Below are 14,935 nucleotides of genomic sequence, written 5' to 3'. Positions count from 1 at the left end.
GATATGACGTGCAGTGCTTGCGAACAAGATTCCTAGAAAAATGCAAAAACGTCAAAGAGAACCGAAGAAATGTAATTTATCTAGATGAGACTTGGGTTAACCAGAATTATACTGTGAAATGCTGGAAAGATAATAAATCAGAGAATGCTTCTGGAATTAAAGTGCCGTCAGGAAAAGGTGGCCGACTTATAATTCTACATGCAGGCTCTGCATGTGGTTTCATTCAAACGCTGAGCTTACATTCACTGCAAAAAATGATGGTGATTATCACCGTCAAATGAACCACGAAGTATTTGAAGAATGGTTTCGTTGCCAGTTGCTCCCGAACATACCTCCAGCTTCAGTTATTGTGATGGATAATGCTCCATATCATTCAAGGAAAGTAGAAAAAGTACCAACGATGTCAAGCAAAAGGCAGTCATTACAGAGTGGCTCATCTCTAAGGTGCGAAACCAACAGAAAAATGTTGAAAAGTCAACTTTTAGAGATGGTAAAGGAGTACTCTGTTAAAATAAAAACCACGTATGTCGTAGATAAAATTGCAGCAGAAAATGGGCATGAAATTATTCGGCTTCCTCCTACCATTGCCAATACAACCCGATAGAACTAATTTGGGGCCAAGTGAAAAGTTTCATAGCGGAAACGAAACAATTTTAAGATGACAAATCTATCGGAACTTACTAAAGAAGCTCTGGATACTGTGACACCTGAAAATTGGGAGAAGGCCGTAAGACACGCCGAGCAATTGCAAGTGGAAGATGCAGCAAAAGATATTTTGATAGACAAATATATTGACTCATTTATTATAAGTCTTGACTCTTCAGATGAGGAGTCTTCCGATGAGGAGTCCTCTTAAAATCTCTCGTCTTTATACTGTTCTGTATTGTTCTCATTGTAAACCATTGTACATGTATATGATCACAAACTGAAATAAAGTGAATCATTATCATTCTTATTTATTAGATATACTGTATTTATTACTTGAATGCTTCTGAAAATAAAGAAATGTTTAATGTATGAAATTTACCATATCCATGATTTCCCTTTAGTTTTGTCTCTTTTGTAGATTGTTGATAAATAAGTTAAGAATAAAAAGAACTGTTTCATAACTCTGAATTTTTAATACCAATACACACCATATGATAAATATTTATCTGAATAAAGGAAAAATAAACTTATACCAGCGAACCCTTCTAAGACAATTGGAGTGGGCATTCCCCTCACCCGAGTCTGAAAGGAGGATAATCTGTACTGGACATAGGTTTTGACCTTGGGTAATGTTTCCCTTTGGGGATTAGTAAGGAATACAGAGCTTTGACTTTGGCCACCTCTACAAAGAACTTAAAGATATGGCAACGTGTGTTTTCGGTTTTAGACACGCCTAAACCCTCACCTTAGATTGGTACTACTTTAGCATACCAGCAAGTTTTAACCAACTTCCCGATCCAACAGTGACCAACTGCCACCATTTTATCCCTTCTGAGTGAATATGATGAAAGTAATCAACACACAATCACGTGTAAAACAGAAATAAATTTCTGGCTCATACCGGGATCGAACTCCAGGTCTCTCAATTGAAAGGCAAGTGCGCTGCCAACTTGAGCACACAGGTCATTTATGCCAACAGAATTTCCCCTAGCGGGAACAGGCTTATTACATACTTACATACACTCATACATTCACGCTCACACGTACACAAACACACGCAGCCACACATACACACACACGTATATCTACACACGTATATCTATATACATATATATATATATATATATATATATATATATATATATATATATATATATATATATATATATATATATATATATATATATATATATATATATATATATATATATATATATATATATATAATGTGTGTGTACGTGTAAGTAAAGCTCGGCATCTATAAATTCGTAATAAATACGTACTCTGACCTCTGATCCTAAACCGAGTGGGATCGCACTATCACAGACAAATGGTAATAAGATTCTCTCATAACAAAATATTTATTGTGGGTCCCGTGACAGGTGGAACTGGAACCCGATACTTATTCCGTTATTTGGGGCAGCCGTGGAGTAGATATTGGCAGCTCCATGATAAATATCGACAGGACTTTTACTCTCTCGTTGTTGCCAACAAAAGTCACTTGTTTTGCTTTGGAGATGTGAATGCGCAGGTCGTTGCTGACATTTTGCTTCAGTGAGGGAGTGAAATGAACCTTGGATAAGCCTATATGACACTGACTTACTTTTGTTATTCATGAGCCATCCATGCATACATACATACATATATATATATATATATATATATATATATATATATATATATATATATATATATATATATATATATATATATAAGTGTATATGTGTACACACACACACACACATATATATATATATATATGTGTGTGTGTGTGTGTGTATGTGTGTATGAATTAATCAAGATAAAGACCTATACCAAATATCCAGATAAGTGAAAGGTGAAAAGTAAGAAGCAATAAAACGCCTTGGAAAACATAAAAGCTAAGGTATAAACTTGCATATATTGAGTCCCCACCCTTCTTTTATATGTAAACGATATTCAGTTTCCTTATTAGCGAGGAAATATGTGATCAGAATCTGCATATAAGCACTATATATATTCTTACAATCCCCATTTAATTTTCGTCCTCGCAGAAATTGTGATCATTTTATATTGTCTTTTACTGTTTTCGAATGTTCCTGCTCTTCATGCGTTTGGCTCTCTCGATTAAACAGGAAGCAGTGGCTTCGCGTCTTAATATATTCAGATAACGTTGGGTGTTCTAAATAGTTCGTCTACTCTTCTTAATATATTCAGGTAACACTTGGTCTTTTAAGGGTCCGTCTACTTATTTTTCAGAGAAGCAGCTACGTTTCTCTGTAACACTTCGTGTTCACATCTTTTTCTTCAAGCTTCGTTTAAACAGTGGCATTAGAAATCTCATTCTACTGGTCTTCCTAAAATAGAATGCCATTACTCTCTATTTGTCTTATCATGTCTCCTTATACCCTTTATTTTCTAAATTACAAACCTGCATCACACTTGTCTCTAAGCCAAGCGTGTCTGTGCGTACGTGGGAGTGATTAACGCCGAGGGAGAGAAACAGATTGCGGCATTAAGGCCTGATTCGATCTAGTCGGGTTAACCCCAAAGAACTCGGAAGGTTAAACCCTGTTGACCCCTTCCAGGTAGCCGTGGGTCACAAGATGTTATTTACCGTCAGCGAAGAATTCCTTTGTCCGTGCTAAGCAGATTACTACCTGTACACACAAACAGTCTCTCCTCTCTTACTCTGCATGTCCATCTCTCTCTCTCTCTCTCTCTCTCTCTCTCTCTCTCTCTCTCTCTTAGTATAACAGTAATGACAGACTTCTTCTCTCTCTCTCTCTCTCTCTCTCTCTCTCTCTCTCTCTCTCTCTCTCTCTAGTATAATAGAAATGACAGACCTCTCTCTCTCTCTCTCTCTCTCTCTCTCTCTCTCTCTCTCTCTCTCTCTCTCTCTCTCAGTATAATAGTAATGATGATAACAGTATCACTAATAATGCATTTTATTTCAAATCAGGGTCATATATAAGCACAAAATTCAGCGGCAATCATCAAAGAAATGAAGAAACTAGTCACAGATACTGTTAACTTTTAAACAATAACGACAGCAGCTGCTGCTACTGCTCTAATTGCGATAATGGTGAGGATAATGCTACATTAGCGATGATGTTAACAGTAACCTCAACGGTCGATACAAACACAGGAAGAAGTATGCCCTCATCATTTTCCAAGAAAGAAAAGAATAAACAGTAAAAAAATAATGCTAAATATACATAACGGGAGAATAAATTTAAATGAACGACGGGCTATCAAAAGGACATGGTATTTATGACAGAAGTGTTTTTAATGGGACATAAATAAGAAAGGCCATAATAAAAATAAAACATGTTGCTAATAGCATATAGAAAATATAATTAAACCGTTAAGCATTTGCCTAGAATAGCATTGCTGTAACATGTTGTTGCTATCATGGTGGACATAGCTATCATGTAGTTCTCTTGTTGATTAAATTTTTTAAAATTTTTCTATGAACATCCTTGGAGTTTATTGTTAACAATGTATATTAATTTTGTCATCCGAGGTAATAGGTACCATGGTCTCTCTTGTAAAGCTGATCCATACATGGCAGCCATTAATGTTATTGCAATACGAGTAAACAAAGAAGTGAGGTTTCGTGGTGACAGAGCCTAACCTCACTGCAGACAGAATGACGATCGCAGAAAGCTTGCTTCACCTCTTTGTGCTTGCAGCTGTATCGCCAAGATCCTTCGTGTGAATATGCCCCAGATGCGATATTCAAGGTCAAATTCCAAATGATAATTCCAAAAAGAATACTAGTCAGTCTTCAAAGTGTCTAAGCTATCAAGGGAGCGCTGGCATCCATTGAGTTTTATTTATCATTATTACGGACTGGCAAGGATCGGGTTCTCAAATTTCCTCAGTGTTGCCCAAAAGGTCCATTCTTATATCAGCCATGGTGATGCCCCTGATGCCCTGTTGATGTGTATTCTTTCACTTCTGATATTTTTTTTATCGTATCCTGTTTAGTGATTCACTTAAAAAAATCCTTTCCACTTGAGCCTCTATAAATAGGCATCTGCGGCAAGCATCGACAAGGCAACGGAGGTCTTGAGCTGAAGACGGTGATAGAACCAATGTTACTGTATAACAAAGGATGTTGATTGTCACCACTGATTGCACAGCCAGTTGGGAGCGAGTTTAGTTTATTGTGCGTGGCGCAGCCGATTATATGTTGACATGATACCGTGAGGCAATGCCAGATTGTTCAAGTGGGTTAGATGAGCCGAAGTTGTGCTTTGATACATTAATCCATCTGATACAGAATTTTTGTGAGGCGAAAAGTTAGTTTAATGTACCTTTTAAATATAAAAATACGACATATTTATTTAGATAGGCAGCATAGCTTTCATGTGTTTTATTCTGGATGTCAAACAAACATAAATGAATGTAGGTTAATATACATGCGTAAACATTTGTACATTTAACACCAGTTGGATGTTGAAGTATCAGGATCACTACTCTTGCAAATTCCATGTTTTTTTCTAAATGTTTTTACGAAAAGTTCGTTTTTATAAAAGAAAGATTGGATTTCCAACACTCGTAATACCGTACCCTCTTTGGTCATGCTTACAGGAAGTCTTACACGTATATTCACACGCAAATTATTTAAAACACACGATAACCTCATGGGCTTAATAAGCAAAGAAGTATTGAAACACTTTGACTCGAATTTTTCTTTTTTTTATTATCTCATAGTCCGGCTAGTTCTGAGTTACAATGAAGTCTTGATCTTTATCAGGTAAATAAATTTATTTGTTTGTGTTTACAGAAATAAGTAAAGAACAATCTGCGTGAACACGAACAAACAAATACATACATACATACACAAATATATATATATATATATATATATATATATATATATATATATATATATATATATATATATATATTTATATAGTATATATATATATATATACATATATATACATATATTTATACAGATATATATTAAATATATATATATATATATATATATATATATATATATATATATATATATATATATATATATATATATATATATATAAATCGTCAGATTAATTTGCATGACGCTCTGCGATTGAGTAATGACTAAACTCTCCACGCGGAAAAAAGTAATTCCTGGATATGAAGCAATGCAACTGAAGTTGCAACAGGAAACAGTTACGAAACCTTCGCTAATCCGGAAAGCTGTAAATAGCCTTGACGAAAGACACAGGCATGAAGCTTTTGCAACGTTTTTCGAAAATCCTTTGTCGTTTAATTTTGGATTTGGGAACAGAATTCACGAATGTCTAATGCAGAGGTAAAATCATTTTCCGTTTTACGAAATAAATAGAACGGCATGCCTAATTCATTTATTGTTGGGTACAAACGCGGTGAGTGGGCTCTAATCTCTAATGCGCGCAATCGTTAATACTATCTTAGATATAACGCTTATCAAGGTAATTTCATATTATGTGACTATGTAATTTCATATTTACATATTTATGCTTTATATATGTAAATTTTAAATTACTTTGATGAATGGTACAAAGTATAGTTATTGATTTTTTTTATTAGGAGATGCAAAGCATAACAATTGCACAAAGTCAGAACAACAATAAAATTAATCGAATTGCCAAAAAATCCAAGCTTATCACCCATCTTCTACATTAGGATGAATGTTTAAAAGAGTGACGTAAAAATGTTAGTTTGGTATTATCTCATGCCATCAATTTTTTTTTTTATTTTTTATTTTTATACCCTGTCCTTACCTTCTCCATAATCATTCTGATGTGAATACGATAATTTTTTAAATAAAAACTGGGCCTGTGATATCGACGCATCACTATCTCGTTAAAGCGTCACTAGATGGCTCTACGAGTCTCCTTCCTTTGTTGATGTTACGGGATGGAAGAGATCCAATTAATCCAATTGCCTGTTATTGGCTATTCCTATCATACCGTTCGCCTGACGTCTTCATATATGTGAGCGTTTGTGTAAATTTCTGTACGCTATACCCATTTGGTGTCAGTTATTTTGTAACTTTACATAAATTTCTCTACACAGAAGCTATAAATTCTGTGAATTTAAGCAACATATTGTTTCCTCTCGTATTTCATCAAATTAATGAAATAAATCCTTCGATATTCTTGGAGCTTGTGGAAAACTGAGGATGACATTCACCTAAAATCTTCGTTGCATGTTTCATAAATACTTTATAGCAGTTTTTTTAAATTTCTCCTTGCTAGTAGAATGTATGGTTTTGTTTCCTTTTTGCTTTAACGGAGAGCCCGGTGAAGACCTGGTTTACTGCCTCCGAATCCAGGTAAAGAAATCGGAAATGGAATTCACGACGAAGTATTCCAAACGCTACTCTAAACTCTTCGAGGGCTCTAATCCTTAGAGGGAGCTCGGTGATGGAGACTGACACTTCGTTATTGCAGTCCTCATTCACGTATATGTACAAAGTGCGTGTATTGATAAATGCATTTGTTGATATTTTGTGGACTTTGCTTCTTCACAGCCTAAAGCCATTCATATATCTTTTCAGCAAAAACAGTTTTCTTTTTCCAAATAAAAAGAAGCAGATAGCTGTTGTTGATCATTGATGGTGCTTTAGTTGTCTTCGGTCTATCGTGTCCGGTGTTCCGCAGGGCAGTGGTCAGGACCTTGGTAACTCGTAGTTGTTTCTCCATTTACTAGTGGAGTGGGTGTTGCCTTTAACGTGGTCATTATGTGTAGATAATACAAGTTTCGTTGCAGTTATTATTTCATCGCCCTAAGCATGGGAGGAAGTTCCTGCTGGCTTTGACAGTGGTCTGGAATACAGCAGTGAGTTAAAGTTAAGTATACCTTAGTTTTACCAGACCACTGAGCTGATTAACAACTCTCCTAGGGCTGGGGTATAGTCAGTGTGGTACGAGAATAAAATTAAGAACACATTTTTTAGCTGAATTCGTACCTAACAACATCATGTTATACATGTATATATATATATATATATATATATATATATATATATATATATATATATATATATATATATATATATATATTACGATCTCGCCTCTCGAGATCGACAGGTTCTTTACTGGAACAAGCAGTTGGGCTGAAATGACTGACGAGAGGTGACAAACAAAGGAGAGAGGAGCAGAACAAATACAAAGAAATTACCTTTAAATTAATTTATTTACAAATTATATACATAATGTACAATTGAATCAGGTTCAGAAACTAAACAGCACAAATAAATGATTCAGTGATATAAAAGCCCAGTAAACAAACTGAAAATAAATTAATAAACAACACTTGGGCAATAACCAGGCAGCATAAACATAACATGAACAGACAGCATGACAAATACAGAGGCAGCAAAAAAAATAATGAAACAATACACAAGCACCATAAATACACAGGCAGCATAATAATAATGAAACAAATACACGAGCAGCATAATAAATACACAGGCAGCGTAATAATAATGAAACAAATATTACAAGCAGCATAATAAATAATACGTTAAGTATCATTACAGCCAGAGTTACGTAAACATCCAAAGACGAAGCTCAATAGAGCCGTCGAAGCAGCCCCAAGCTGCTTGACAGGAACACTGCAGGACAACAAAGACAGAGCCGATACGGCAACCATCTCGTCCTCAAGCACAGTGCTGACGTCCTCCTCCAGTACCGACGACCAAAAACAGAGCCGACACGGCAACCATCTCGTCCTCAATAAACGTACGGACGTCCTCCTTCAATTACGACCAAGACAGAGCCGACACGGCAACCATCTCGTCCTCAAGAAACTCTCCGCTGCTCTGCTGCCAGGACCTGACTCTCAGGTACGGATACCTACTGCTGCTACTCCAGCTGCCCTGGACCATCGGTCGTTCTGCCCTCCAGAACCTGGCTCGTTGCTGCTACGAACCTGACTTGTTGTTGCTACGAACCTGACTGACGAAGTCTGACGCCATCCATCAGACGTCAACTCGCCAGCAAGAAAAATAAAAGAAAACAAAGGCAACAATCCACCAAAGGGAACAATCGGCAAGCGATTGTTCCTAACAATATATATATATATATATATATATATATATATATATATATATATATATATATATATATATATATATATATATATATATATATATATATATATAATATATATAGGCTATATGGGGACAAAATCAACAGATCTTGTGAAGTTACCACGAAGATACACAATTTTAATCACAATCGCTACAAAGTAAATAACAAAAACAACAAAGCAAAATTATATAGCACAATGCTGTCAAAAAAAAAAAAAAAATCACACGTAAAGCAAGAAAGGAACGCAACAACTTCTTAACCTTGTAACTTTCTGGACGTCCTTCGCTCTCAGCAGTGAGCTGGCTGGTGCTGTGTAGAAACTCCCGAGGGGCCCCGGCTTTACCCAATAACTCTCATTCTCCTCAACCTGGAAAAACACGCGGTAACTTCTCACTCTAGACGATCAGTCTCATTCATGATTAAGGTATGCGTGATCACAAAGCAGCGCTGTTTTATTTGAGTGTCACTAGATGGCTCTGTTAGTCTCATTACTTGGTCGGTGTCCCAGGACGGAGAGGAAATTAACTTCAGTTAAAATTTAACATGTCGGTTTGGTTTTTCCTGGGATTGCCATTACATTATTTTACTTTGGAGAAAAATGACTCTCCATTATGTGAAACACATTTCAGACTGGAAAAACTCAATTACTAGGCAAAGAATTTGATTAAATCCAGTAAAGAACCTGAATAACTCAATATTTTAAAAGGTATTTTAACTCAACTTCGTGTGATAAGGAAAAGAGCAGATTAAAAGAAAAGATGAACCAGATAATAGACGCATAAGATGAATAACTGCGAAAGCCATTCAAACTCATAAGTAGAGTTTGAAAAGATTGTTACGAGTTTTTAATAAAAATGGTAATGGATTCTCACATTCTAATAAAATTTTCCTGGAGTTATGTAGCCGCACTGCTTATTGCCATTTGCTTTTTCTGGACTTGTATTCATTCAATGAAACTCAAGGCAAGTGAGTTTTGTCAAAAATTTTAAAATGTCAACACATACTGTCTGTCGTGAACTTAGACTGCTTGATGTTCATTACCTCAGTTTATATGCGATCGTTACAAATAGGTCGAATTTGAGACAGTGTTTTCGGGATTATTATGTGATTCATTTGATTTTCATTAAACATATATTTATGCCTATTTTTTCAGTCTTTAGCTTACATAATACACTGAAGTATAGCCTAGGCATCAGAGACATCTTGGGTTTCTGAAATCCTCTTATTCTACGTGAATTTCTAATCCTCTTATTCTACGTGAATTTCAAATACTTTCCAAAAAGCTTGAGAAATGAAACCTTTCTTTTATGTGAGCTTTGTCACAAATTGATGATTGCCAAAAAGTAAAAGAGAACGGCTAAATGATCTTATCAACTCGAAATAAATCCTATAAGGATACAGAAAGGTGAAGGGAACTAAAATATACAGACAGATAAAATGCATTTAAAACAGCTGTGGAATTATTGTACCACACCTGGCCAGGAGAGAGAGAGAGAGAGAGAGAGAGAGAGAGAGAGAGAGAGAGAGAGAGAGAGAGAGAGAGATTGCTTGGAGAATGATTCCTCCCCTCTGGGAACCAGGGATTATCCTGTCAAGTTCCTCTCCTGCGTGGATTCGGCCGTTATCTGTATTGGTTGTTGAAAGCAGTGATATCAGATCTGATTTTGCTGTTGGATAAGAAAGAGAGAATGGTTTTACTTTAGCATGTTGGTGTGCGGGGTTTCTGCATAATTTTTAAATATCGCTGGTTTTTAATTTTTTATTGTTTCAATGACTTGTTTTTTTTTGCCACGCGTCTGTGTTTGACCCTTCTTAGATCGTTACATAAAATATTGTCAAGTTAAAGGTATTATAAGCTGTATATCTATGATGCATCACTATACCGTGACCGGAAATAATAAGTAAAAATCCCGAGTTACGAATACGACAAAGCTGCTTTTTCCTAATACTAAAATGATTAAAAATGAGAGCTTTCGACCGTTTGCACGACGGTCCTCTTCAGCCAAACCTGAATTTATTTTTATTAAGTAGTTTTTTAGAATGTGGCTTCATATAGTTAACTTTAATGTAGTTACAGAAGGATATTTTTGCACGCGTCGAACGTTACAGCTGAACTTCATATATATATATATATATATATATATATATATATATATATATATATATATATATATATATATATATATATATATATATATAGAACAAGCAGGAGGACGAAAAGAAGTGGATGCATATTCAGTTTTGTTTCCAGCCAACGTTTCAAAGCATGGCTTCATCATCATAAAATACAAAAATAACAAAAATTAAAATCAATACATAGGACTCGGTAAAATCATTCATGTTAAAATATTGATATTGAAACCGAAACATAAAAGTTAAAACCAACCTAACGCCTCAAGAAAAGAAAACTGAGTGACCGAGAAGTGCACCAAAAGGACGAAGAAACATCTTCAGCTATAAACAGAGGGGCAGAGGAAGACTGGCTATTCAAATGTGAATCATGGAACCAGTTGTTTGATGGTTAACGACTCGAGCAGCTTGCTCTGAGATTTCAAAATCGTCGTAGGAAATAAAACATTTACATTGTTCAGAATGTTCCCTTATGCTAGAAAACTTCTTACTCAAAGTACACCCTCTTCTATGGCTAATGCCAAGATGAGTGTAAACTCGTACTTTCAGCATTCTTTTGTTGGATCCGACGTAAGTCCCGAGATTACAGCTCTGGCAAGTATACTTATAGACCACCAAAGAACGCGTAAGGTTTGGAACAGTGTCTTTAAATCTAAAATGAGATCCAACTGTTCTTGGATTCCTGAGAACGAACTTGGGATTGAGACAGTAGTTCATGATTTTACCATTTTAAGCTGAAGAGTATTGTTACGTTATTGCACAGAGCCTTTTCTCTCTCTTCAGACTGGCTCTCTTTTAATAATGAGGTTGAGTTCCTTAGAAAATATTTTCAGAAAAACTGCTACCCCAAGCTTTTGTTTGAGAAATATCTCAATAAAATTCTTGGATAATAAATTCCAGCCACAAATTCTTGCACCTACAGTACCTAAACTTGATTTTTATGTTTCTTTGCCTTTTACGAATGATGAGAAATTTTTGACTACGTAGATTTTAAAGGAACACTTTTACTGTCTCAATCCCAAGCTCGTTCTCAGGGATCCAAGAACAACTGGATCGCTTTTTAGATTTAAAGACACTGTTCCCAACCTTATGCGTTCTTTGATGGTCTATGAGTATACTTGCCCGAGCTGTAATCTCGGGACTTGACGTCGGATCCACCAAAGAATGCTGAAAGTTAGTAACTAGCATAAAACACTGTAAAACATTGTAAACAATGTAAATGTTTTATTTCCTATGACGATTTTGAAATCTTAGAACAAGCTGCTGATGAAACCTGTCTCCATTTCCTCGGGTCGTTAACCGTCAAGCAACTGGTTCCATCTTTAAATAGTCAGTCTCCTTCTGCCCTTGTTTATAGATTGTTTCTTCGTCGTTTTGGTGACCTTCTTGGTCACTAAGTTTTCTTTTCTTGAGGCGTTAGGTTGGTTTTAGCTTTTATGTTTCGGTTTTAATATCTATATTTTAACATTATTAATTTTGCTGAGTCCTATGTATTGATTTTAATTTTTGTTATTTTTGTATTTTAGCCCTGATGATGAAGCCATGCTTTGGAAAGTTGGCTGGAAATAAAGCTGAATATGCATCACCTCCTTTTCGTCCTCCTGTCTGTTATACGTATCCGACTTCAACGCTTTCCCAATCATATATATATATATATATATATATATATATATATATATATATATATATATATATATATATATATAAATATATATATATATATATATCTATATATATATAATATATATATATAATATATATATATATATATATATATATATATATATATATATATATATATATATATATATATATATATATATATATATATATATATATATATATATATATATATATATATATCTATCTATATATATATATCTATATATATATATATATATATATATATATATATATATATATATATATATATATATATATATATATATATATATATATATATATATATATATATATCTATATATATATATATATATATATATATATATATATATATATATATATATATATATATATATATATATATATATATATATATATATATATATATATATATATATATATATATATATATATATATATATATATATATATATATATATATATATATAGTGATCTCTCTGTTGAGAGTAAGTTGACTCTCAAATAATATTTTACTGGGAAAAACTCGTTTCAGGTAGTCTACAGCAGGATTGCCTCAAAGTTTACTTTATTTCTCAGTATTCCCTGTATATTTATTCAGCGCTTTCCATAACTACTGTCCATTATTGACTGGGGTAATTATAAAATCCTGCAAACGCACGGCTTCCTGGTTTTATACTGCTTGTTAACTCTGTCTAAACGACGGATTTAACTTTATACATACACACACAAACATATATATATATATACATATATAAACACATATATGTATATATATATATATATATATATATATGTGTGTATATAAAGTTAAATCCGTATTATATATATATATATTTATATACTGTTTCAATATATGTATGTATAAATGTATACATAAATGCATACGTTCAGATATATAGTAAATATATGCATATATATACATATATTGGTATATGTATGATGTCATATATATATATATATATATAATAAATGTATATATATATATATATATATATATATATATATATATATATATATATATATAAATATATATAGATATTATATATATAGTATAAATAAATAAATTATATATATATATATATATACATATTATACAGTTATACATAAATAAATATATATATGCATACATATACAGTTTATATGTATGTTTATATATGTCTATATGGTCAAGTCGGCAACGTAAGGCCGTTGTGATTATGGGACCCGGGTTTGTTTCCCGCTACCAGACATCATAATATCTTCATATTTCTTGCTCTTGGATCTTAAGGCTTTGTAGTGACAAGAGTATCCAAAAAGCGAGAAGAATTCGAGAAGTTAAGAGGGCATTATGGCTATTATAATTACATATGCATTTCGTAAAAAGTGACCAATAGATTGTACATGTATAAATATACGTATATATGTACACACACATACATATATACATATGTGTGTGTGTGTATATATGCTAGCTGAACCACCTGGCGTTGCCCGAGAAAACTTTGAAGGAATCAGAACTTCAGTAACTTTCCTTTTCATGGACTCCATCATCAGCACTCCAGTTCTTCACTTTATGACTTTCTGTAAAAACAGATGTATCACTATTATTTTATTACCATTTATTATTATTATTATTATTATTATTATTATTATTATTATTATTATTATTATTATTATTAGTCATGTCATGCAAGCAACTGTACAGCTTTCTAATAACTGTATTCGGTTGAAATTACTGATGATATTATTATTATTATTATTATTATTATTATTATTATTATTATTATTATTATTATTATTATTATTATTTCCTTCTTCCTCGGATAACCAACCTTATGACAGAGGTCTCCCCCTACAGCATCCCCACCAAAGGCGATCGTGAATACCAAGTATGTATTGTAGTGTTGTTGCCAAACTGCCTGATATTTAATTCCAAACCTCATTTAAACTAAGGAGTCGTTATAACAAATTCAGAAGGTAAAAACGAAAAAGGAACGAACGAATTAATGAGGAAACTTGCACTTGAACGAATAAAAAAAAAAAGGAAATGCCATACACCTTGCACATTGGGTTTAGTCAGTAGATACTATGCATGAGTGGATGGGGAAGGCTTTGCTTCCGTCTTGGATCCAGTTGCTACAGAAAACGGATCTCTACTTGTAGAAATTATCGATATAGGTTTTCAATGTTGATTTATTGAGGCAATTAACAATTATATTAATAATTTTAATAAATTCTCGAAAATTCTGATCAAAAATTGATGTTGTAGGGGATTTATTGTTGCAGGTTAATCATACGCCTGATAACGTCTGAAAGAAAACCTGGAGCACTCAGGCGAAAAATGACCAGTAACCCATAAAGCACCTGAAGGAAAAACCCGACAGAATTGGTAAAAACGAAAATTACATTCAGTTTGTCTGTATTTGATGTCTGTCACGGGGTAGGGGTTTGAT

Source organism: Macrobrachium rosenbergii, chromosome 4, assembly GCF_040412425.1.
Source record: "Macrobrachium rosenbergii isolate ZJJX-2024 chromosome 4, ASM4041242v1, whole genome shotgun sequence".
Taxonomy (NCBI): Eukaryota; Metazoa; Arthropoda; class Malacostraca; order Decapoda; family Palaemonidae; genus Macrobrachium; species Macrobrachium rosenbergii.
Note: the sequence above shows the minus strand (reverse complement) of the source record.